General features: G+C 40.7%; 1 protein-coding gene across 1 annotated transcript in view; it reads left to right on the top strand.

Moving 5' to 3' along the window:
• The window catches only part of CNTN5 (contactin 5), a 3039905-nt gene that overhangs the window by 345838 nt on the left and 2670755 nt on the right, over positions 1–23312 (top strand). The window contains exon 2 of the mRNA XM_086935289.1: positions 19666–19757. The gene's annotated coding sequence lies outside the window, so the exon portion shown is untranslated. The remainder of the gene's footprint in view (positions 1–19665; positions 19758–23312) is intronic.

Below are 23312 nucleotides of genomic sequence, written 5' to 3'. Positions count from 1 at the left end.
CATTTGATTTGTACATAATGCAAGATTGGGTTCTGGGTAATTTGCCTAGATTAACTGTGAAACAAAGAGATGGAATACATTGGCTGTTAAACTTAATACAATCTAGCTGTAACATGCCTATACATATTTTGCCAAGGCTCGGATTGGTCAAAATTACACATCATATCTCAATACTGGACATTCCAATATGTATTCTTATATTGACTTTTTTGTAAGGTGCTGCAACCTGCATTTGTCACAATGTGGATAGTTTGGAGCTTCCTGTTCGCAAATGTACAAGTTTGGAATAATAGACCTTGGTGTAGCCCCGGTGCATAGCATGGTGACTGCTGGGAACTGCAAATATTAAAGCCTTCAGACTTTATGATCAAAAACAGCTGCCAGACTTTTACTAATCTTATTTAAAAGCTCAAGTTCTCAACATCTAAATTATTATTTCAATGACAAATTGCATCTGTAAGACATGCAATTTGGTATGGTATGCAGAAGATAAAAATACACAGATCACATGATAACCAACGCATTGGAGAGAAATGGCAGGTACAAATGAAAGAAATATTTTCTGAAATGAACTGAGGCATCACCTTCTTCATTCATATGAAAACATAATTCTGTCAGTGAACTGCATTAGCCAGAGCAGGGCGATGCCTTTCTTTTCTTTAAAAGCTTTGTGTGCGGAGGCAGGCACCACCCAGTCTAACATCAGTCTCATTACTCTCTGAAGTGTACCTCTGCAGAAAGTAATGCTTAGACTCCTCAGATCATTTCAGTAAAACACACCTAAAAGCAAGTGGTTCTATAGTGAAAGAATAGCAATGTCCAGGTAATTTTCCTGCCTGGCTCCTTTCTCTCCAAGAGTTCAAAATAAGCTAAATTGTAATATTAAGACAAGGAACTACTTTTGGCTAGTAAAATCCTTTTTTCCTGTCTTCAAGTTATATTTTATCACATATTTTCAGACTCTGACTCATCTCTAATGCATTGTGACTGCTTTATTTTCTATACATATTTCAGTCTTGTCATCTATTCTTCTGCTGCAGAGTTCCATACAGCGTCCAACCAACATATGAACTTAGATTCCTTCACCTCACATCCAGGTATAAGGTTAATAATCAAAACACCATTTTACCCAAACAGAAAACACAAGCACACAGAAAAACAGAATCTTAATATTCGCATGAATGGTCTGTCAAACAAAAAAAAATTATAGGCAGGCAGCGAGGAGGAAAACATTTAAACCATGGGTTTTTTTCTAGCCTTGTGCCCACTCAGTGTTTGCCTCCACCGTAGAGTGACGTCAGAGCCACAATCAGATTAAGAAATGGGCGATGTGACAAAGACAACCACTCCAATCAGGTAAGACCTCGTCGTTTATTTCAGGCAAGCAAATCATCTATTCCCTTTGAAGTGTCCAATCAGGCCTAAACAGCTGACTACTATTAACCAATTGGCATTTTAGGCATGTTTGAGTTCTTTTCTGTTTCTTAAAATGGCTGCCCTATTTAGTGAACAGATTCTTACACCTTTTGGGTTTTACCTGTTATGTAGGAATGTTGCCAGAGGTGAAACCAACACATGCAACAACTTAAGAAGGAGTGAGAAGTCTTTACAAAAGGTATACCCTCATCTTCCCAAAAAATATGCTTCACCAAACTAAGGGAGTAGATACCTTAAGTTTCAAAATGTGCACGTATATGGTATATCCGAGATCGGTAAGTAATGGTACTCAGGTAAATCGGTGCTCACCTTAAATTTGTCTCAGACAAATATTGAGATTTTATGAGTATATACACTGATGTATATATAAATATATATTATTAGGGTCCTAACCCACAGGTACCACCTGTGGCTTGCTTCATCATTGGACTCTCACTCACACAAATAAGATGTGTGAGGGGACTTAATGTGTTTCTAAGCAGAGTTCTACAGTAACTGTGAGTGAAGGCAGGGAGTGCTGGTGAGTTAAAATAACCTTCAGAACCTAAAACCATATTCAATGGCGTAGGTTTAGGGGCTAGATTAAAAGTAAGATAGGTGACACTCTTATGATTTAATAGTCCCAAGTGTCTATTCGATCGACATGTTTCAGCCAATAAAACTGGCCAGAAAGGTCAATTGGCTTTCTTCAGGACCTTAGTTTACCCTGCTAGTTGTAAAAAAACAGCCTATTATCATGTGCAGTTTACATTATTTATAAAAAAGCATGCACATTTATATATTGTCCATACACTGAAGAATCTTTTCCTTGTATGGTCAATGCTGAAACTAGAAAATTCATAATCAAATGTGGGGGTGCTCATATCTTAATGTGCACACCTTATTATGTGCTTAATAATGCGAAATAGTGTTTGTGTTGTATCCAGTGATATTTCAAAATGCTAATACACATGACTGACATAAAACATTTACAAACAACGCTGAGGTCTGTGGCGACAACAGGTGCATTCTATGTTCCAGAAGTGGACCTAGATGCCTCCTTGGACATACACTTTTTCAACTTGCCTACAAGATTACAGTTATTTAGATGCCTTCAATGACATTGCTCACTTAATTCAACGACATTGCTACAACACTTTTGTCTATTTAACCAGCAGGGTTGGATTTATCACTGGCAGAGTGGCGGAGAAGAATAACCACATATGAAGTACAGCCCTGAGGAAGTTGCGAGATACTTCCCACAGTGACGTAACACGTGTTGGCTGGTTGCTTTTTTATGTTACATGAATAAAAGACAAAGAACAGATCCACTTGGACTTTAATTATCCTTTTGCTCATATGACTTTATGAACTCTCATTAAGAACTGTTATACGTATACGTATACATAGGACTTTGGCTTACTGTTTTGTGGAGGATCCTTTCCTTTACATATAGGGAGCTTCCCCTACCTATCAGCCCTGTACAGACTAGGAACTTAGCTTACTACACTTACAAGCTGCACGGCACAATGACTTCCTAGACTACAAACACCCCACACTGAAGATATAAGCAATGTGTAAAGTATTTGTTCAACACTTCAGATAAGTAAAACAAGACCAAAAGGACAAAACTCCAATCAGTAGAACTGGAGTTATGAATTTTAAAAGAATAAACAATGAAATAGCACCTAAAAGCATAATACGGCAACCAGAGATATCTGCTTGCACTGGACTGTGTCACAGTTGAAACATTTGGCCGACTGCTAAAGAGCCAGGTCAGATACAGTCCCAGATTAGTCGTTCTGAAGTTTTATCTTCTCAACTTTTGTGCCAATCCTTATCGCATTGGAGAGGGCTGCAAAGAGCAAGGAGAATGCCACAGTGGCAGTCGATGTGGCGTGAAGAGCAGGTAGGGAGTCACAGACAGGCGGCTTGAGCCTTGCATTGGCGGTCCCCCACATGGTGATGATGGTGTTGTGCAAAGAGACGGGCTTGCGGAAGCTCACACTAACTTTCGGTGCAAGCTGAGTGGTACTGTGGCAAAGTGGCCTAAGTGTGGTCCCAAAAAGCACAAAAGCTTGAATTTAACAGCTCAAGAGCATCACCAAGGGTCAAGATGGAGTCGCAGTTCCAGTTCTTCCCCAGGTAAGAGGGCAGCCCAACAGCAGCTGTTCTTTGTAGAGCAGCAGTCCGGCAGAAGGGCACAGCAGTACTTCTTCCTGGCAAAGTAACCACAGGTCCAGAAGTGTACTCAACTTTTGGTGTCTGAGATCCCTACAAAGTTGTGCCTTTGAAGTGGGGAGAAATTTCTAGAGGCATGCATTCGAAGTTCGCCAACGCCCTGCCTTCCTTGTTCTGGCTCCAGATTAAGTACATGGGGTATGTAGCCCTTTGTGTGTAGGCAGGACTCAGCCATATCAGGTTTAAGTGATGCTGGGCTCAGCTCCTCTCTCCCATCCTGCCAGTGATCCTACCAGTCACACATATGCTCCTATTGTGTGTGGCTGTCTAGGAGGCATAAACATATCCCAACTGCCAATTATGCCCAGGCATGTGACCCAAGATTGGGCGCATTCACCAAATGGCTAAGGCAAGAAAATGCGAACTTTTTTAAAGCAGCATTTTCAAAATTGCAATTTAAAATATGACTTGACCATAAATTAGGATTTTAAATCAGGATTCCAGAGACAGCAAACATGAACCAGTTATCTCTTCCCTTTTGGAAATTAAATGTATAAAATGCATAAGGCAACTCCAATGTTATGCCATGGGAGAGATAAGCCTTGCCCTAGTGAAAACACAAATGTAAGCGTTTTTCATTAAGAGCACATGTGATACTTAAAAGTACATGTCCAACTTTTTAAATAAATGTACCCTGCCTTATGGGTTGTCCAGGGACTACCTTAGGGTGACATATGTATTAAATAGGAAGACTTGGGAATGGCAAATATTTATTTTGCCAGGTCGACATGTCAGGGTAAAACTACACTCACTGGCTCTGCAATGTCAGGCCTGATACATGTTTAAAAATTCTACTTAAGTGGGTGGCACCATCAGTGCTGCAGGCCCACTAATGGCATTTAATTTGCTAGCCTTGTAGTGCTCTTTACAAGGAACTTATAAATACATTAAATATGCCAATCGGGTATAGCAAATGTTACCATGTTTGAAGGAAAGAAAACAGGTATTTTAGCACTGGTTAGTAGTCGTAGAGTGTGCAGAGTCCTTAAGCCAGCACAAACAGAAAGTCTGAATGCAAAATGTTAGAGGGAAACCACGCCAAGGATGCCTGGTTTCACAACTGTCCTATCTTTTTTATGTAAGGAGACTCCGCAGTCGTAAAGATACTACTTCTAAAATATCTTTTTCAATAGCAAACAATTGTAAACTTACACTAAATTTTAAGTTTTCGTTTGTGAATCAGGCCACCAATATGTAATGGAGCGTTCTACGCTGCTTGGTGCCAGACACGGAGAAACTCCTACATTCCAATCCCTATGACTGAATCCATCAGAACTCCCCTTTTTGTCCAACAATCAACAATCAAAGCAGAACCGTCATCCCAAATTAGTTGCGTAACAAGAGGCAACAATGGTATGTACAAGCCAAATCATAGCCTTTTCTTCCATCTCCAAAGTCTACACAAAGGTCGAGCAAAGAGAATAAAAGCTAGATTCATCAAAGAAAAATGGGCTCGCAAAGGGCCAGATTCTGAGAATCTGGCCCTTTGCAAGCGCAATTTTTGCATTTGGGATTCATCATCCAAAATGCAGAAATCCCTAATTGCGAAATCGCTAAATTGCGAGGAATTGCATTTAAGGAATCTCTATTTGAGATTCCTTAAATGCAATTCATTAACCATTTTTAAATTGCGAATTCGCTATTTTTGGCCGCTATTTACCGCGAAGTCAGACTTCTTGGTAAATAGCGAAAACTTTAAAAAATGCACTTTAGTGCATTTTTCTAAGTTGGATGTTACACACACACATATCCTTTGGACATGTGTGTGCGCAACATCAGTCTCGATTGACATTTGCGATTAGCAAATTGCTAATCGCAAATAAGGAATGACTCCCCATTCATTCCTATGGGATTTACTTAGTACTAAACTCATCCATTCAGATGGATTTCAGTCCCTCCTCACTTTTAAAGAGGGAATACTGCTGTTTTGTATCACATCAGAATCCGTCGATTTTCATTTCAGACATGAAAAGTTTAAGAAGAAAAATAATAATTTTTGTGTGAATGAAGAAAAGCATGGGCTGTGCTAAAAAGTATTTCAAAGTCATCAAAATGTAATTTTGGGGTCAATAGGAGTCCTATGGTAAACTCAAATCGGACACAAAAAGTGGATGCGCACAATTTGGGATTACAGCAGTTTGCAGATTTAGACACTTTTTTCACTGCACAAAAATGCACCATAGAGACCTGGTGACATTAGAAGGAATTGTCTGGGGAAATACCCATAAAATGCAAGTTTTGTTACCTCTAATGAGTACTGTTGCGTTATTCCCCATTCTGATTCGCAGCGCCCTGTATGGGTACTTGGGTAATTAGTACACGCTGCGGTATTTAAAAGATGTGGTGTTACCACGCCAAATATCTGGGTATTTGTAATGAGGTCTTAAAACTGGAAGATCTCTGCCCTCTTTCAATGTTCAGCTCCATTTCTTTGTAATACTACCAAACTGCATTCAGTTGCACAATGATTTTCTGCTAATGAAGCATTGCACATTACAGTTTAGATACCACAGAAATGTCTGCAATGGAGATCTCTAAAAATGCCATCATTTTAATTAGGGTCACAGCAGCCAAAGCTGTGTAAACAAACTCAAATACCAAGTCAAGTCTCTTCAGACCAAACACTTTTCCGAAAATAAGTGCCAGTTCAAATGCTCTCCTATTTAGCACATCAGTAGGTTTGAGTTACATATTTTCTCCAGCAAATGCAGTAATGTTATGACGAGTGCACATGCTTTAGCAATAAGAACAACTGTTTTTGTTTAAGTTTAGTTTAGTTGATTTAATAATCCAGTGCCCTCAAAATTCCAGCACATAACCTAACTTTTAGGCACCAAGACCATACAGTAACATTCTCTTTTTTTAAATTCTCTGAGTTGGTGACGATGTGATTAATTAATAGTCCAGTGCTAATGTGATAAAATACAACACAAAATTGCAAGGGGGCTAAAAAAATATATATACTGGATCACAATGCAAATGTCATAAATAATATCAAGAAAAATGAAGAGTAAGGACCTGCACACAGAGCAGTCACTACTTGGGCAACAGTGAATGCCCCTGCATTGCTAGGGGAGGTTCCTGCCACATGAGAAACCTCTGAATCATGCAGTCCCATAAGAACCTTGGTCATTTGCAGTCTGCAGAGAGAGCCCTATGTGCTTTGCTGCCGCTAGTTATTGCCTTTATGTGACATTAATATAAAATGTCTTTTTCTAAACTTTGGCGTAGTTCAAGAAATCGTGTTGGGAGGGAATGAGTGGCCAACGACCTGGGTAAAAGTCCTCCTACCCTCGATCAGGGACTACCTTGCCCTCTTTCTATGCCCTAAAAGAAAAATCATTTTCCTAAACTATCTTTTCCTTAAAGATCTCTCTGAAACAACGATTGGATTTTGAAATATACAGCCAACAATAAAACATAGCTCATGTATATATAAAAGGCAGTGCATCACCATACGAGCATTACGTACAAAGGATGCATTGTGTCCTTCGACTCCACCTTCAGGTCCACCTGGAGGCATGGGGCCACAGAGGTGGGCTCATTGTACCATTAAAGCACATCACCGAATTATCATTAGAAAAAAACGGGAAGACAGCATCTTATCCATCATAAGCCTCCACCAGCACATCAGGAGCATCAGGAAATATGGGTGTCAGACAAAATACTTGAAGGAGAGGACTGAAAACTATTTAGCCGCCCAAGGCATGTTATGAGTTGCGTGTTCCCTGCTTCTGAGGCACATCTGTTCAAGTCTAATGGATTTTCAGTGTTAAGATTAAGAAGCCATTTCTGATGAATATGTGCGTTGTTAACAAACATACAATATGTTAACATGTAATTTCTTCATATGTCATAACCTAACAACGTCATCAACAATACATTAAAATTAGTATAATTTAATCAGTGTACGCTAGTTCTATGCACCATAAGGCACAGTCTCATTGCCACCTATTTTATGTTTTTATAACATTTCAGTCACCAGTTGGGGGAGTGGGAGAGCTTAGGCAGCCAATAGTGTGTTATCGTGACAAAGTACTACTAACAAAGAATATGAGGTCTCACAGAGGGGAGTATTTGGCATGTCGTCACTTACTCTTGTCTTTTGAGATATTTTTCATAGGAAGGCCCCTGAAAAAGGTTGCAGACCCGTCTAACTAGATGGCATGCTTCATCACTGAGCTGCTCTTCACCAGCAATGAATATTGTTGGATGTTCTCTTTAAAAGCTTTTGGTGAGCGTGTGATTAGCGTAAGCAGCAATATGTGTGTAGAAATTGAGAGAACAACTTAAAAAATGTGATGATCATTAGGAAACGTATGGTCATATAATCTGCACTTTATAATTGTAATTGTTTCTCCCCCTTGTATCTGTTTTCTATGAATCCAATGAATTCCTGTATTTTTATATACTGTATCCACTTTTTTAACATTGTAACTATGAAATTTTTATCTGTACTTTTATGATTGCACAGAAACAATCGAATAAATATATTTTGAATTGAATTTGAATTGAGATAACAAACCCTTCAGGTTACACTTGTATGAAGGTAGGTTGGAAAAATATTAGGACTCAATATGACTGTTCCTTAGTGGTCAATATGTTTCGACCTTTATTTCTAAGATCTTTCAGTCTTAGGCTTTCTTCAGGACCATTTCCAACTCTATAGTTCCTGTCTTGCTTGCATAGGCCCAACTATAGTCTATGTTTTTATAACCTGATAACAGAGTCAGATGAGGCCTATCCAGGATTCTTGTGGGCGAAATCAAAAAATGTAGATAACAGAGTCACATTCATATGGTAAATGCACCCTCCGTTTTCTATATGCACTTTCAAACTCACCCCATGATATGCACCTTCAGAGTCATCCCATACAAATGAAAGAACAGAGCACGTAAAGTACTCCTCATGTGCCTGCTTAAGATGTGAGATTCATCTAACGTTGCTTGGTCTATTACGGTGTCCATAGTTAGAGGATGAAACAAATGCAGAACTGTGAAACAGGAATTACCCTATTTTATCTGTAGTAAGAATGAGGATAACCATTAGGCACAGCTTCACATGTTAGACGATTATCTTCACATAACTAAACCTTTCTTGATTATTTGCCACTTTCTGGTTCCTACTCTCATCATGCTATGCTCTGCAGGATTCTATGACTGGGAGTGGAGTGTGGAAAATTCAAAAAAGGACTTCTTGGTTTCTGAATCTGGTCATTATCGCTACAACCCGTTTGGTGAGCATCGTCCTGGTCGTGTATGATCTATGTAATATTCATAGTTGTATGAGCTGGAAACACGCTCTCATGTCTACCTCCCGGGGACTCTGTTTTTCCTCCGCCCAGTTGTTATCCTCCAGGATACCTATGTCAGTCTCCCAGGCCTCCCGGAGGGACCCCAGGGAGTCAGGGGTGTTGTTCATTATTTTATAGCATATAAGGGAAGTAGCTTTTTCTGGGATTGGTTCAAACAGCACCCTGTACTTAAGTGGTGCGTATTCAGGTAATTGTTCACCCATCAGGATGTTGGTCTTTAGTGCATGTTTTAGATGCAGGTATCAGAACCGTTCTAAATCAGGCATTTGGTATTCGGGGTGAATTATAGATGTCATCACTCTGTTGATTTTGGTCATTATTACCTTGGTCAACACCTTTGCTTCTATATTTAATAGTGAGATTGGCCTATAAGAAGTACGTCCTTCCCAGGGCTTGCCCTACTTTGTGATGACCAAAACCGAGGCTACCCGCTGGTCATTCGGTAGTCTTCCCTGCTCCAACGCCTCCTGGAACATACTACCGTAGGCTGTTAGGTCCAGCCATTGCTGTGAACAAAGTCCTCACAGAGCCCAAGGGATTAATCTCCTCGGGCTCCGTGAGGCCTTGGTTTTACAAATTAGAACATACTGCCCTGTAGATGGGTGGAATGTTCTAAAAACCTTAGAGAACTCTGAAGCAGGCTCTACCGGCCATTAAAGGCCCACTCCCTTGTTAACCCGTTGACCACGGCGCAAATTCCGCTGCGGTATGGGTGATTTATGGACTGGGCGTGTTTTGGACGGCCCCCGGCCGTCCTCCGCACACGCCCTCTGTGACGTCGGATGGCCGAGTGCCTTCCGACGCACCAAACAGGTTAAAGGCCCTTAAACTCAAACTTAAATTTAATTCATGACAAAATACTAATTTAAGACAAAATCCTAATTCAGGACAAAATCCTAACTTAAGACAAATCCAAATTTAAGACAAAATACTAATTTAGGACAAACTCTTAATTTAAGAAAAAAATCCTAATTTAAGACTACTAAATGCTGTCTGTGAATACCCAAAGGAGTAAGTTTAGGATTTAGTCGTAAGTTAGTTCTGTGAATCGGGCACAATGAGAGGTTTGCCACTACCAAGGAAGTAAATGAACCCATTTTCAGGGTGGGAAGAAGAATTAACAGTTCCAGAGTTCATGGCAGCATAGGAAAAGCGGTGCTCCACAGAAAAAAGGCATTCCCTGTAGGGAAAACATGTACTCTTTACACAAGGGCACCATCATTTGACAGCAGACATGTATCCCCTTCATATGCATATTGTTCAAATAGCAGCCCTTACCACAAAGAAGATTTTGGTAAAATTTACAAGAGGTACCCTGAAAACTCGTGACTGGTGCAGCTTTCTATGCCACCCACTGGCAAGTTTTGCATGTCGTAAAAAAAGTACAAGTAGCATTCTTTTCGGAGAAGATATCTAAGATATCTACGAACACGTTGTTTTGTTAATCACGGCTGTTATGTCCATAATAACAAAATGGTGTTCCTCTTTCATCGCAATTTACCACATGTGCTAGAAATGAGAACAGAGGTGCAGGAAAGCCCTACATTGATGTCCTTGTCCGGCTACTTCTGAACTTATATGTATAGTGATATGTGTATAATATAAAAATATAAAAGCAGTTTCCACATTTTTATGTACAATAGGATTTAAAATATGAAAGTATCCGCCAGGCAATGCAGTCGAATTAACTTCTACATTGTGCTTTTCTTTACTTGCCAATAAGCAGATGTTAAAAACTGAATAAAAAAAAAAACTTTTTGGAAACTTTAACCTCTCTTGGCAAATGGTTGGCTAAATGGCTCTGTCTGATTCATACATCAGTGATAGCAATGTGATAAAACTGTGAATGCGGCAGCATGCAATGTGATGAATTCACTATGAAGGAACTGGAAGCAGAAGCAGCCAGGTTTATGAACTGTTACTTTTATGAAATGTGTTTGTATGATTTTCTCCACTGCTTCTGTGTAGAGATGCTCACATTCTAGGAATCAGGCTCATAGCATTCAATTAAAGCAACCCAAAGGGCTGCATGGTCCTTGCACCAGCTTCCATTATAGATGCTGAATGGAGATGAGAAATGCAAAATGTGTATATTCTAAGCGCCCTTGAGTTTGTTTCTGAGTGGGGTACTGAAAGGTCATTAACGCACAGTAGAAAGTTAATTTGCTTGCTTTTTGTGGGTAGAAAAATAAACCCCTGCAGTGGGGTTATGCAGTGATTTTGCAATTCTGGGCACAATTGAGAAGCACCTTGCCAGCTTTCTAGAATGGCTTCAGGCCAAATCACAGTTCATTTGCATTTTAGGGCTATTGTTGGAACAGAAAAGGTAGGTTTTCCTCGTAGTGCCTTTCATTGGGAGTGGTTATGAAGAATCGTCACATAACCATGACATGGACACACAGTGCATCTCCTCTTTAAACTCTATGGATTATAGACATGAATACATACTGGCAAAGCCAATCAGTCTCGCCTTTGTCTCTGCTAATGTTTTTTTTGGCGATACTGTTTCACAATTCAAATGCATTTTTTTATTTATTTTTGCGACTTGTATAGCGCGAACAATCGCCCAAGGGCGTCTCGGTGCTGTGGATGAAGCAGACTGAGAGGGGGAGGGGGGGGGACGGGAAGGGGAGGGGAAGAGTTATTGGTTAAAAAGCCATGTCTTTATTTTTCTTTTAAAAATGGTCAGATTGGGGCCGACCTAACGTTGGGTTCAAGGGAGTTCCAGAGCTTGGCCGTTGATACATGGAAACTGCGGTCGTACTAGGCAACAGTTCTAGTGCGTGGGACTGTCATGATGAATGTATTCATTGAGCCAAGTGGTCGTTTGGGGACATGGAATGCGAAAGGGTAGAGAAGAAATCGCGGGCCCTGTTTGTGAGAGGCGTTATAGGCGATACAGAGCTTTAAACTGTATTCTATTTTTCACTGCGAGCCAGTGATAGTCTTTGATGGTATGGGCAATTGGTTGGAATTTAGGGGTACCTGAAAGCAATCTAGCCGCCGCCTTTTGTATGGACTGCAACCTCTTAATGACCTTGATTTGGGCATTAACCAGGAGTCCATTACAATAGTCCACTGAGGACATGACAAATGAGGTAACCAAAGTTTTACCAGAATTAGGGGGAAGAAAAGGGAGGATCTTTTTTATGGCTTTAAGTTTGAAAAAAGATGATGAGACAATGGAGTTGACATGGGCAGAGTAAGTGAGTTTGTCATCAATGAGTATTCCTAGGTTTTTAACCTTGGCAGCTGGAAGGGGGGGAGGGCCGAGGTTAGTGGGCCACCATGCATCTGGCCAGGAAGGGGTGAGCTTACCGAATGTCATGCCCTCAGTTTTGTTGGAGTTCAATTTGAGGGAATCGACTGACACCCAATTGCTGATGGCCAGCATGCCCTGCTGAAAATTGGCTGCTATTTTGTCTCCGTTTTCTTTGATGGTGAGGACCAGTTGGGTGTCGCCTGCATATGATGTTAGGCTCATCCCACAGTCCTTAATGACCCTAGCCAAGTCAGTGACATAGATGTTAAATAGGGTTGGACTGAGGGATGAGCCTTGATGGACACCACAGGGTGGAGCCAATTGTTCAGATAGAAAAGTTCCTAGCTGGACCATCTGGGTGCGGTGGGCTAGAAAAGATGTCAAGAGGTCTTTAGCCTTAGCTTGGATGCCTATAGCATTGACACGGTCGATCAGAATGTTATGATCGACGGTGTCAAAGGCCACGATGAGGTCCAGCAGGATGAGTACTGCCGCTCCTCCTTGATCAAGTGCCATTCTTATCTCATCAGTGGATTTGATTAGTGCAGTCTCGGTGCTGTGATGTTTGCGAAAGCGGAATTGTCTGTCGTCAAGGAGGGAGTGTTCTTCTATGTATTGGGAGATTTGGAGGTTCATCAATTTTTCTGTGATTTTGGCTGGAAATGGCAGGCTGGCTATCGGTCGATAGTTGTTAGAATCCTCTGCATCAAGGTGGGGCTTTTTCAGTAGGGGTTTGAGGAGAGTGTCCTTCCAGATTGCTGGGTATATTCCAGTGTTGAACATGGTGTTGGAGTTGTTAGCAAGTTGAGGTGCAATGACATCTGAGATAGGGAGGAGAATAGATGCGGGACAAGGATCTTTGGCTGATCTTGATTTAATAGTGTTCATGGTTTTGACGACTAAGGTGGGGTTGGTGTTATGATATTGTGAAAAAGTGGGGTGATCAATGGGGGCTACGGAAAGATAAGAGTCTATGTAGGTTTTTTCCAAAAAGTTGGTGTATATATTGTTTACCTTGTCAAAGAAAAAAGTAGCCAAGCTGTTACAAGACATTTGGGTTGGTTTGGGGGTTGATTGGGGAGGCAAGTGTGACAATTTGGCTACCACTTGGTAGAGTTCCTTGTTAGAATTTTTAGCTTGCTCAATTTTAGAGGAATAAAAATTGCTTTTAGCATGTAGGATTAGCGATTTGTATTGGGTCAGTTCTTTCTTATAGTTTTCCTTCCCTTCGCTAGAATATGTCTTTCTCCAATGCCTTTCTTTATTTCGGCAAAGCTGTCTCTGCTGTCTCAGAGCCTTGGTGAACCAAGGTGCCGATGGGGTACTGCGATTTTTTTAGGTGGCTTTAGTGGGGACTAATTTATCTAGGGCCAAAGTGAGCCAGGTTGAGTATTCTTCGGCTGCGTTGTTAGGGTTATGAGAAAGGTTAATCATTGAAAAAAATGCCGCTTTACACATGCTGTACTCTGATAACAAAAAAAATAAGTGAGATGGTTGAATGGATGCTTGCATTATGACACTTGTGTCTGTACGCACCATGACACTACAGCGGCCTTGCTTGACTTTCATGTATGCGTACATCACCACGCATGCGTGTGCATAAGGCGAGATGCGGCTGCCTTTTTAGATCGAGCCTGAGCCAGCACGCAAGAGCTGCTCTGGGGCTGATCTGTTGTATTACATTACGGGAGAAAGCTCCGCCCATATTTTTCATTAGCTTGTGTCTTAGTCCTTCGTCTATGTGGTCTTCTGATTCCTAAATAGGCTTGTAAGTCCCTCCTTAGTAGGTCCTGGTATTCATTTGTAAGCTACTGGCCCCTTGACTTGGGTGTTACACGGTACGTGTACTATTTTCTTTATTGAGTTTCCCCTACATTAGGCACAACAACATGCTTTGCTTACATTCAGCGGGCCATGCCCGCATTTACTTTCAAAGTATCTGGGAAAATGGCGGCAGTTTGTGTTCAGTGCCATAGGGCTTGCATGTAAATGCCAGACCTATAACACTGCAATTTCTTTTTTTATTTCAAGCTTGATCTCTATCAATGGTGGCCGCGTGTCTTTTCTTTTGTAGCGCACGGCTGACTAACTTAACGCTTGTTGCTGTACGGCATCAACTGCGAGCTTCACACCGAGCCACAGCGCAAAACAATGAAACTACGGCACAGAGAGGAAACCAGTGTCACAGGCAGAAATCTTGCACCAACTGAGGGGCACGGAGAGACGGGCAGCTGCAACCAACAGAACACTGGAAGCAGACCCATAGTGCTGTCCTCTTCAAAAAAGCTGCATATCCCAGTTGCACCCAAAGTCTCTCAATACGCAATAGGTATCCGTTTATATTCCGTTGTATTACTGTCATACTATCCCAACAAAATGAAAACATCCCTAAAATAACCGCAAACATCGTTTTGCCTATATCTGTTCAAAGCTGACCATTCTTTTTAATGTCCCTTTTATCCTTCCAAAATGGCATCCACATTGTTTAACATGCTGCGTGTGACACGTCCGGTTACTTGCCTCGTAGTAAATACATCCGAGAGGTTACTCCTTCACTCACTCTGTGCGCGTAGCTCTTTGCTCCTGAACGGACTCAACTGCCCATATGGATTTAACTACCATTTAATGTACGTTCACTCCAGAGGCGCAACTAGAGCCACATTTCGGGGGGGGGGGGGCTAAAACATTAAGCAGTAGATGGAGTGGCACTGCAGGGGCTCTTAGAAGGGTGAAACAGCAACAAAGCCTCTTTAACAGGCACATGGTCTTTTAAAGACCTGTGAAGTGCTCGGGTGCGGCTGTGTGTGTGTCCGGGAGCTGTCTGAGCCCGGGCTGCCACACGCGAGGGGGGGGGGGGGGCGCTCAAAGGGGGGGGGGGGGGCTGAAGCCCTTTGATTCCAATGGGTGTTGCGCGCCAGGTTCACTCAATATTGTTTGTTTAATAGAAGCCTGCATCTGAACACGTATTTAATTTTCAGACCGATTTTCTGTTTGGGACGTTCCTCATTTTTCATCCGAACACGTATTTTAATTTTCTGACCAATTTTCTGTTTTGGGCATTCTTCTTTTTTTCTACATATTCTGGAAAAGTATTCTCTTCCAAACAGCACCTTGCCTTCCCCTTTCATCTAACACGCTCTTCATAAATTAAGCTTTGTATCACATGTAAGACCCCAGCTCAACACAGAGAGCAGCACATAAGCAACTCTATCCAGTGCCGTAAACACGTACCATGTCCACATTTTAACATAACATAATTGGCAAGTGCAACGTGGTACAGTTAAGGAAAAGCACAAAGGATAATAAGTAAATAATAACACATGTCATACTTTACATCAACACCACGCTGTGCGTGCAGCCCTCCCCGTTTTCTTTGCTGTGCTAAAGTGCGACGCAGTTTTAAATATTTACAGAGCCCATGACAGACCTCATGAAACCACAAGCCCTGCCTGAGCATCCCCCATTCCCTCTCCAAGTAGCTGCTTAAACTAATTAGCATTTAAGGACAAGGCGCTAGGTGCACTCCTCCCCTTTCTAAACTCTTTAAGTAGCTTGCCCGCGGACTAGCATTCATGCAGCATTACTAAAATCAGTATGTGCAGCTTTAAATTTCTCAGCACTTTAAATGTTACATTTTCAAAATGCTGTAAAAGAGCAAGTGCGTTAGGTACAGGTATTTGACAGTTGGCACTTCTATCATTCAATTCCCATTCCCAATATAAATACTTGTGTCTTATTTCTAGACTATGAAACCTATGGTCCTTCTCTTCCTTAGTTGATTCTTTACCAATATACTCTTTAAAAATGAAAGTATTCTTAGGCATTTTCAGACAGATTTTAGTCTCCTTTATGCATAGGTTAATTGTCTTCTTCGGGCTTGCGCTATAATTGCCTTTTTTTTATGAAACGCTCGTTTTATTACCTTTTGTACACTGCTTATGCAAAGCTGTTTATGCATAATGACTTAAATTCTTAAATAGTTACGTAGTTTATTTTATAAATGATTTCACAGACACCTTATCTTAATAGATTCATGTAAACTATTTTCAGTATTAGCTGTCAATCTTTGCAGAGCGGAAATTGATGAGACAATATACCCGATGTATGCTATCAAAATGTTCCTTAAAAGTCGATCTCCATTGTGGGTCCTTGATTGGCTTGCTTTGTTTTTCTTGCACAGTTCCTTCCCACCGCCAGTCTACCAGCCATAGCACGATTGAAAAACTTGTAGTTAATGGTCTATGATCTAAAGATAGTGGTCTAGACCTGTGAGGTGGCAAAGGTCTAGCACTGGGTCTCTGTTCAGGTTTTAAATCACAGTATTTTTTAAAATGTTTTTTGACACTCTTCTAGCTAGTTGTAACAGTGGGTGTTGGACTTGGCCCTTTTTGCAGGGTAATTCTTGAACTTTTTGCCTTCCTCCTAGTCTTTTTTCTGACCTGGTGTTAGTGGTTTTAAGACTCTGGGCACTTTAGCACTGCTGTCCAGTGTAAAGTGCATGTGCTCACTGTGGAAAACATGGTAAGATTGGTCTACACCTGTTTGTCGTATTTAATTTACCTGTCCCTTGTCAAGTTGTATCTCACATACCCAGGGCCTGTAAATTTAAAGCTACTGGTGGGCTTGTAGCACTGCTTGCACCACCCACCAAGGAAGCCTTTCAAACCTGTCTCAGGCCTCTGCCATTGCAGGGCCTGTCTGCACAGTTTACTGCAAACCCTTTACACATTGCCTCTGGGATAAGTCTGACTGCTCGTGCCAAACTACCAAGGGGGTGAGCAGGGGTTATCTTCAGCGTGTAACTCCTTTTCCCTGACTAGAGTGGTGGTTTCTGCCTGGCTTAGGCGCAAGCCCTAGCCAACCAGAAATCCCATTTCTAACAGTGGGAAAACAAGGACAAAGCCTACATGAAGCTTCAAGAAAGTATTTTCGCCTTAGTGCTTTGCACAAGTCCTGATGGTCTCCTTCAGATTTGTTTTACTTTACATTTCTTTACAGGTTCATGTATGTTGATTTTTGTCAGTATTTGTATCAAAGTGCGTTAGAGTAATTTTATGGGGGTTGCATATATAGCAATTATGTTATAAATGTATCACAAAACTGAAGATATCCATCCTCAAGCACGCTCTTTCTCAAGTTTACTGAAGGTGTAGCGCCAAGCTGTAACCAAGCAGACTTTTGCCCAGCGTTTTTTTGCTGCTGCACTGGGTAATTTGAAGTATGATTGTCATAATAAGTAGGACAGGAACTACCTACCTATTGAGAATGCAGAGCTTTTTATCTGGAACTGACCCTGTTTCTTGTTGGGTTTGGTGGTTTTCCAGCCATTATACCAACACAATAGAGGTACATGGGAATGTGAGACCCATCTACCACAGTAGTTCCTTCCACATAGCAACATTGGAAATAAATAGGGAATTGCAATACTGTTTTATTTAAAACTTTCCTGATTGAAGATAACTTGTTAGAACAGTCCAGATTATGAACATTTCATGCCATAGTTCCAACTGTGACTCCATTGACTACTACCACTATTACGATTCATCAGTGTTTCTCAGATACAGATGGTAAAGGTGATCCACCAGTATGCAACACAGCATCTTCTAATTTGAACTCAGTGTGTAATCATACTACCTCATGGTAGGATTATTGAAATTGAGTATTCTGGCCTCCTGTGCTCACCTGGTGAGAAGTTTTGACCACCAACTGTTTAATCAGTATCAGTACATCCATGACGTTTGTTTTTCCGCCGAGTAGTGGGGCAGAGGTGACTGCTAGGCGACATCAGTCACCACTGTGGTGAATCCACAGCGCGTGCCTACTTACTGGTGGTTCTCCAATACCAAGCTCACCGCACTGCTTGCAGGTTTTGTAAACACATAAATAAAAGATATTATCATTTACAATGCCATTAGATTAAACTCTCGCAAACGCAAGACCTATTGCATAACTAATGCTTGTTTTGTTTATGTCTACTATGTCCATGATGAACGATGCCTGTCTTGAAATGAGGGGCTCAGTAGCTAATTGCAGGGCACAAAAATAAAATCTCTTGAAAAAAGAATGTAATGGGGATCAAGGGTGGAGTGGGTGAGATGTTGGGGTAGGAAGTCAAAGCAGCTGAGCAGTAGTAGTAGTAGGGAATGTTAGGCAGCAGATGTTTAACAGGTGTTAAATATTAAATAAAAGGCTGGAAGGGAGCAATGGAATAGCTGTGGGAGGAAGAGATGACCAACAAGGTGATCCTAGGGAAGGAGGAATTTGAAAGGGAAGCAGTACACAAGGGAGAAAGCATGACAATACATGCAGTCCATTGAGGTGTATGCAGAAAAAGAAAAACGTGGTTCCCAGAATGACAGTGGAAGGGCATAAGTCATTAAATCAGAATGAAGGGGTACATTTAAAAGCCCCTGGTAAAACTTTTGTGCTGTTGTTGCGTCACTTTTTGTAGTGCACCGTGGGTGTAAACAATGCGCCACGTTGTGACCAATTTACAAAGTGGTGCATCTAAAGAAATGCCTCACCATTACAGCCCTGCATCAAATTATACCTACACGTGGTATGATGTATGCAGGGTGGGCGTTTCCACGCAAAAAGCCATGTAGAACTGACTTCGTGAAATTTAAAACATTTCACTGCGTCACTTTATGCGTTCACTGCATCAAAATCCCTATGCCTGCTCAGACCAGGCGTAAGGCTTTTTGAATGGGACTCACCTATCTGTTGTGGCACATTTCTGGAGTTGCGTCACTTTCATGAGAAACTCCAGCAATGAGTCACTTTAGGGCCAACAGATGCATCCGAATTTCTGAACCATCTGTCAATCCTTGCTCCATGTTGTGCAGTATTGTAAATACGGTGCTACCATCGTGGCTCAAGAGTTTCGTTTGGAGGCGCAGGGAAACTAACGCATCTGTACAGATGGGTCAGTTTTTTGTAAACCAGTCCCATTGTAAAGAAGAAATGCTCTAGAGAAGGAGTAAATTGTCATGAAGAAAATACATGTAATGTACATACACATACAGTAAGATACTTCTGCACAGAAACATTTCTTTCTTTATCCTGGTTGTGAAATTTCAGAAATGTGTTTTCTATGCCATTTGGGCACATTTGAGTCTAATTTGTTGATTGTTCACATTACACCTAACGTGATGAGCAGGTTTATGTCCTGATGTTCACATTTGTATTTGGGACGTAAGTTTCTTTAGCTACTTAATTATGATTTAAAAACGCAAATTAAGAAGAAAATGCATTGCTGCAACAATGGTTTCAAGATTTAAAAAACAAAATTGTGTCATGGATGCAATAAAAATGCAGTATCTAGATTTGCTCACAAAAACACAATGCATGTGTTCAGATAGGTGCAATGCAGACGTACATCTCTAGTGTTGCATAGCCCTGTTGTGATAGCAATTCTCTTTTGTTATCCTAGATGGAGCTCCATAGATCAAATCAACAAATTGGATATTAAAGATCAGATGACACATGCCATCCTGCCTTCACTTAAGGTGACCCAACGCTAAGGTAATTCACGTTTTATTCCGTGTTTCGCTGTACATCTCAGATGCTAACTGTTTAATAAATTGACTCATTCTAGAATTTGCCTGAATGCCACCCTATTATTTTGCTACTGAGCTCTATTTTCTTGTAAAACACCAGCACCAATAGGCAAACTGTTATTTAAAATTGATAGCTCGTTACAAGCAATAGATACATTTATTTATATATCACCAAAAGTCCATAAAGATGAATAAGTGGTACTGTGCCTGCAGTGAGTCTTCCTAGGATATGGCTTCTCACCAATCCACTTTTCTTTGATTAGCATAGGTGAACTGCATTATTGATGGCATCTACACTGGTTTCAATATTTTGAGTGTGCATTAATGAAAATGTATCTCCCTATGTTTTCCTCATTATTTTATAGTTTACACTAGAAGGTCTCATCCATGGAGGTGGTCTGGCAGGGTATTACTAGGTCAAAGATTTGTTGATGGTCTTGTCACTTCTATTGGCGAAGCGGGAATCACAATGCGCTTGGGATGTGGCTTTGTGCCCGCTCAAGAGAAATGGCTTAAAGATCTTCTATATTGTAATGAACAGCTGGGGACATATGCAGAGACATTACGCACTTCCTCCAGACCCAAATACCATAGTGGCACACTAAAACTATGAATTGTGTTAGTCTATGCAATAATTAGGAGTGTGTACTACATATAAGTTTCTGTCAGGACTAACACAAGCCCTAGACTGTTGGTGTTGCGGTGGTCTGGTCTGGGTCTTAAAACGGCTGTGGTTGATAAGCTTCAGTAGAGTGCATAGTCCCGTCCCATACTTATCACGCTTGTGGCATTAGATGGAGGTGTCGATTCTGCTGGTCCAGTATGGCTGAAGTAATGTCCAATCTGAATTTAGTGGGCACTATATATAAGTTGAAATGGTGTGATCATAAAATTGGTCGTCCAATTAAAAAGAGAACCTGCTCCCATTTCCAGGTGTGGCATAACACTTGATTGTAAACGTATTTTGAAACTTACTGAGCAAGATCTCATCAGCCTACTTTATTTTGTCCAAGACATAAAAGAGTTCTCTCTGCTGCTTGATATTAACACATGTATACTTGCTATAATACTTTGAGGTGTCTTCTGTTAACCGCACCCTATACTGTAAGCGTGGTGTAAAAAAGGCAGCTAAGTATAACAACTGTGGAAGATATATAAGGTTCAAAGTTTGGTAATGTGTAATGGTGATTTCTTTATGCACTAAGACAACTAATACAAAAAGACTTGTTAGTGGTCATTTGTCTCACTTTTCAGCAGGGGAAAGAAATCTCAAAAATGTATATTTGGAGGATGAGCATCGGTTCAGGCTCACATTTGGAAAACTCCATGTCCATCTACATAAGCTATCCAAAGAAACACACCTCAAAACTGTAGTGGACAAACACAGAGCTGAATCATGCTTAATTCTTGGCAATCATGATCATGCAATTCCTGCCATGAAAGACATCCATCCACTGGCCACCAGCAGAGAAAATAATTGCATTCAAAATTCAATGCACCATGCATAAGACGGCTGGGGAAATAGTACCAATCACCTGCAGAAACGGGCACTCCACCATGTCTCTCCCAGCCAGCCTGCCTATTCGTCAAGATAAACTATAGGATGAAATATCACTGAAAACATTTCCAGTGCAGTTCTGAATACACTTAATAGTGCAAACAAGGTTCAATAACATTTACTGATATTTAGGAAAGCACTGAAAACACTCTTAGGAAAGCATATAGTCAAAATTAAAAATGTTGCCCGACCCTCCACTCCCCAACCTTGATAACCTCAAACGATTGGGTACAATAGACATGACACATATTATACATCCATGAAGAATAACTATGCTTCTTCCTTCCTGCCTCAATCATCAGTAGTTTGTTTGTACCAATCAAGCATAGTCTGGATATGAAACCATTGTAAATAAAATATTGGGAACTTTGCTTGAACCCAGAAAATCCACACTTGCCATGCTTCTTACAATCATTTACACATTTGGAAGGACCCAAAGTAGCATGATAGCTTGTTACAAAAACCTTAAAAAACATAGGTTGGCGTTGAATTTTCATTACTGCTGTCATATCCAGGAGTATATTATAATCTACATGTTGTTGACAACCAACTACATGATAGCATATATTTTTCGCAAACCATGTTACTGCTGTGTATACATAAAAATATATATTGATCATCAAAACGATAATGATGCATGCCACACATCATATACATATAACAGTCTTTCAGACATAAAATATCCTTACTCAAAGTTTTTGGAGAGTTAAATGTCTCCTATGTTATGCTACTCGAGGTTGCCACTTAAATACTGAGTTAATGGAGCAGTGAACTTACTATTTCTAGATGCAAGCCGCTGCTTGGCTACCGGCCCAGTTAACACGTTTATATATTATGTGCCTTAAATATGGGTTTTGAGGATTTCGCTGAAAAATAATTAAAGGGAATTTCAAATGCAGACTGCAAGAGCGGAGAATTAATAGGCACCTTTGCAGCTGAGCTAATACTGTCCTTCCAAATCTTTGCTCAGACACCCGTCTTCCTGGGATACTGATTTATCGAGCTTCCTATCACATCCAATTAAAATAGTTGTGAGATATTAGTAGGGAGGAAGATAAATTAGCAGAACACCGTTTTAGGTCAGTTCTTTGCATATTCGCTAATTTAGATGCATGTTTCACTGGTCTTGTTTCATTTAAGCAACAGGAACGTCATTTCAGATTTGGTTGGTCCTTGTATCATATTTCATGTACCTCCAAAGTCAATGCATTGTTAAGATATACCTTATTGTGTTTCTTTGAAAACTCACAATTTACCACGTCCCGTCAAATCAGTCTTGGCATGTGCCCATGATCAATCTTTTTCTACCTTGTTGAGGTTCCTCATAGGTCAGGGTACATTAGGTTACTCACCTAGGGCCAGATGTAGGTAAATACCATTTACCAATTCTAAAATACAGATTCGGTATTTTAGAATGGGTAAATGGTATGTAGATATTTATTCAGTAATTTTTACAGAATCGGTAAAATTCGGTATATACCGATTCAGTATTTACCAATTCGGTATTCCCCATTCATTCCTATGGGACTGGAGGCCCATAGGAAGGAATGGGAATTACCGAATCGGTAAATACCGAATCGGTAAGAGGGGGAAGACCTACAAGGGTGGCAGGGTGTCACATTGGCACCCTGTTGCACTCCTGAATAGTGCATGGGTGCACATGTGGCACACATACATGCCCTATCTGCCACATGGCACTGTTAAAAAGCACAAAATTGCTTTTTTAACGGTTTTCGTTATTTACCATCAACTAGTAGTTGGTGGTAAATAACGAATCTTTACAAGTGAAAAGCACTCACTTGAGTGCTTCCTTCATGAAGGATTCTGTAATTTATCGAATCGGTATTTAGGAATTTGGTAATTTACTGAATCCTTAAATTAGACCCCTACATCTCAAATGCCTAATACCGGTTGGTAACAGCCGAAATTCGGTTAATTCAGCTGTTACCGACCGGTATTAGG

This window comes from Lissotriton vulgaris, chromosome 8 (genome assembly GCF_964263255.1).
Source record: "Lissotriton vulgaris chromosome 8, aLisVul1.2, whole genome shotgun sequence".
NCBI classification, from domain to species: Eukaryota; Metazoa; Chordata; class Amphibia; order Caudata; family Salamandridae; genus Lissotriton; species Lissotriton vulgaris.
The sequence above is the reverse complement of the archived record's forward strand: the minus strand, read 5'-3'. Positions and strand labels throughout refer to the sequence as shown.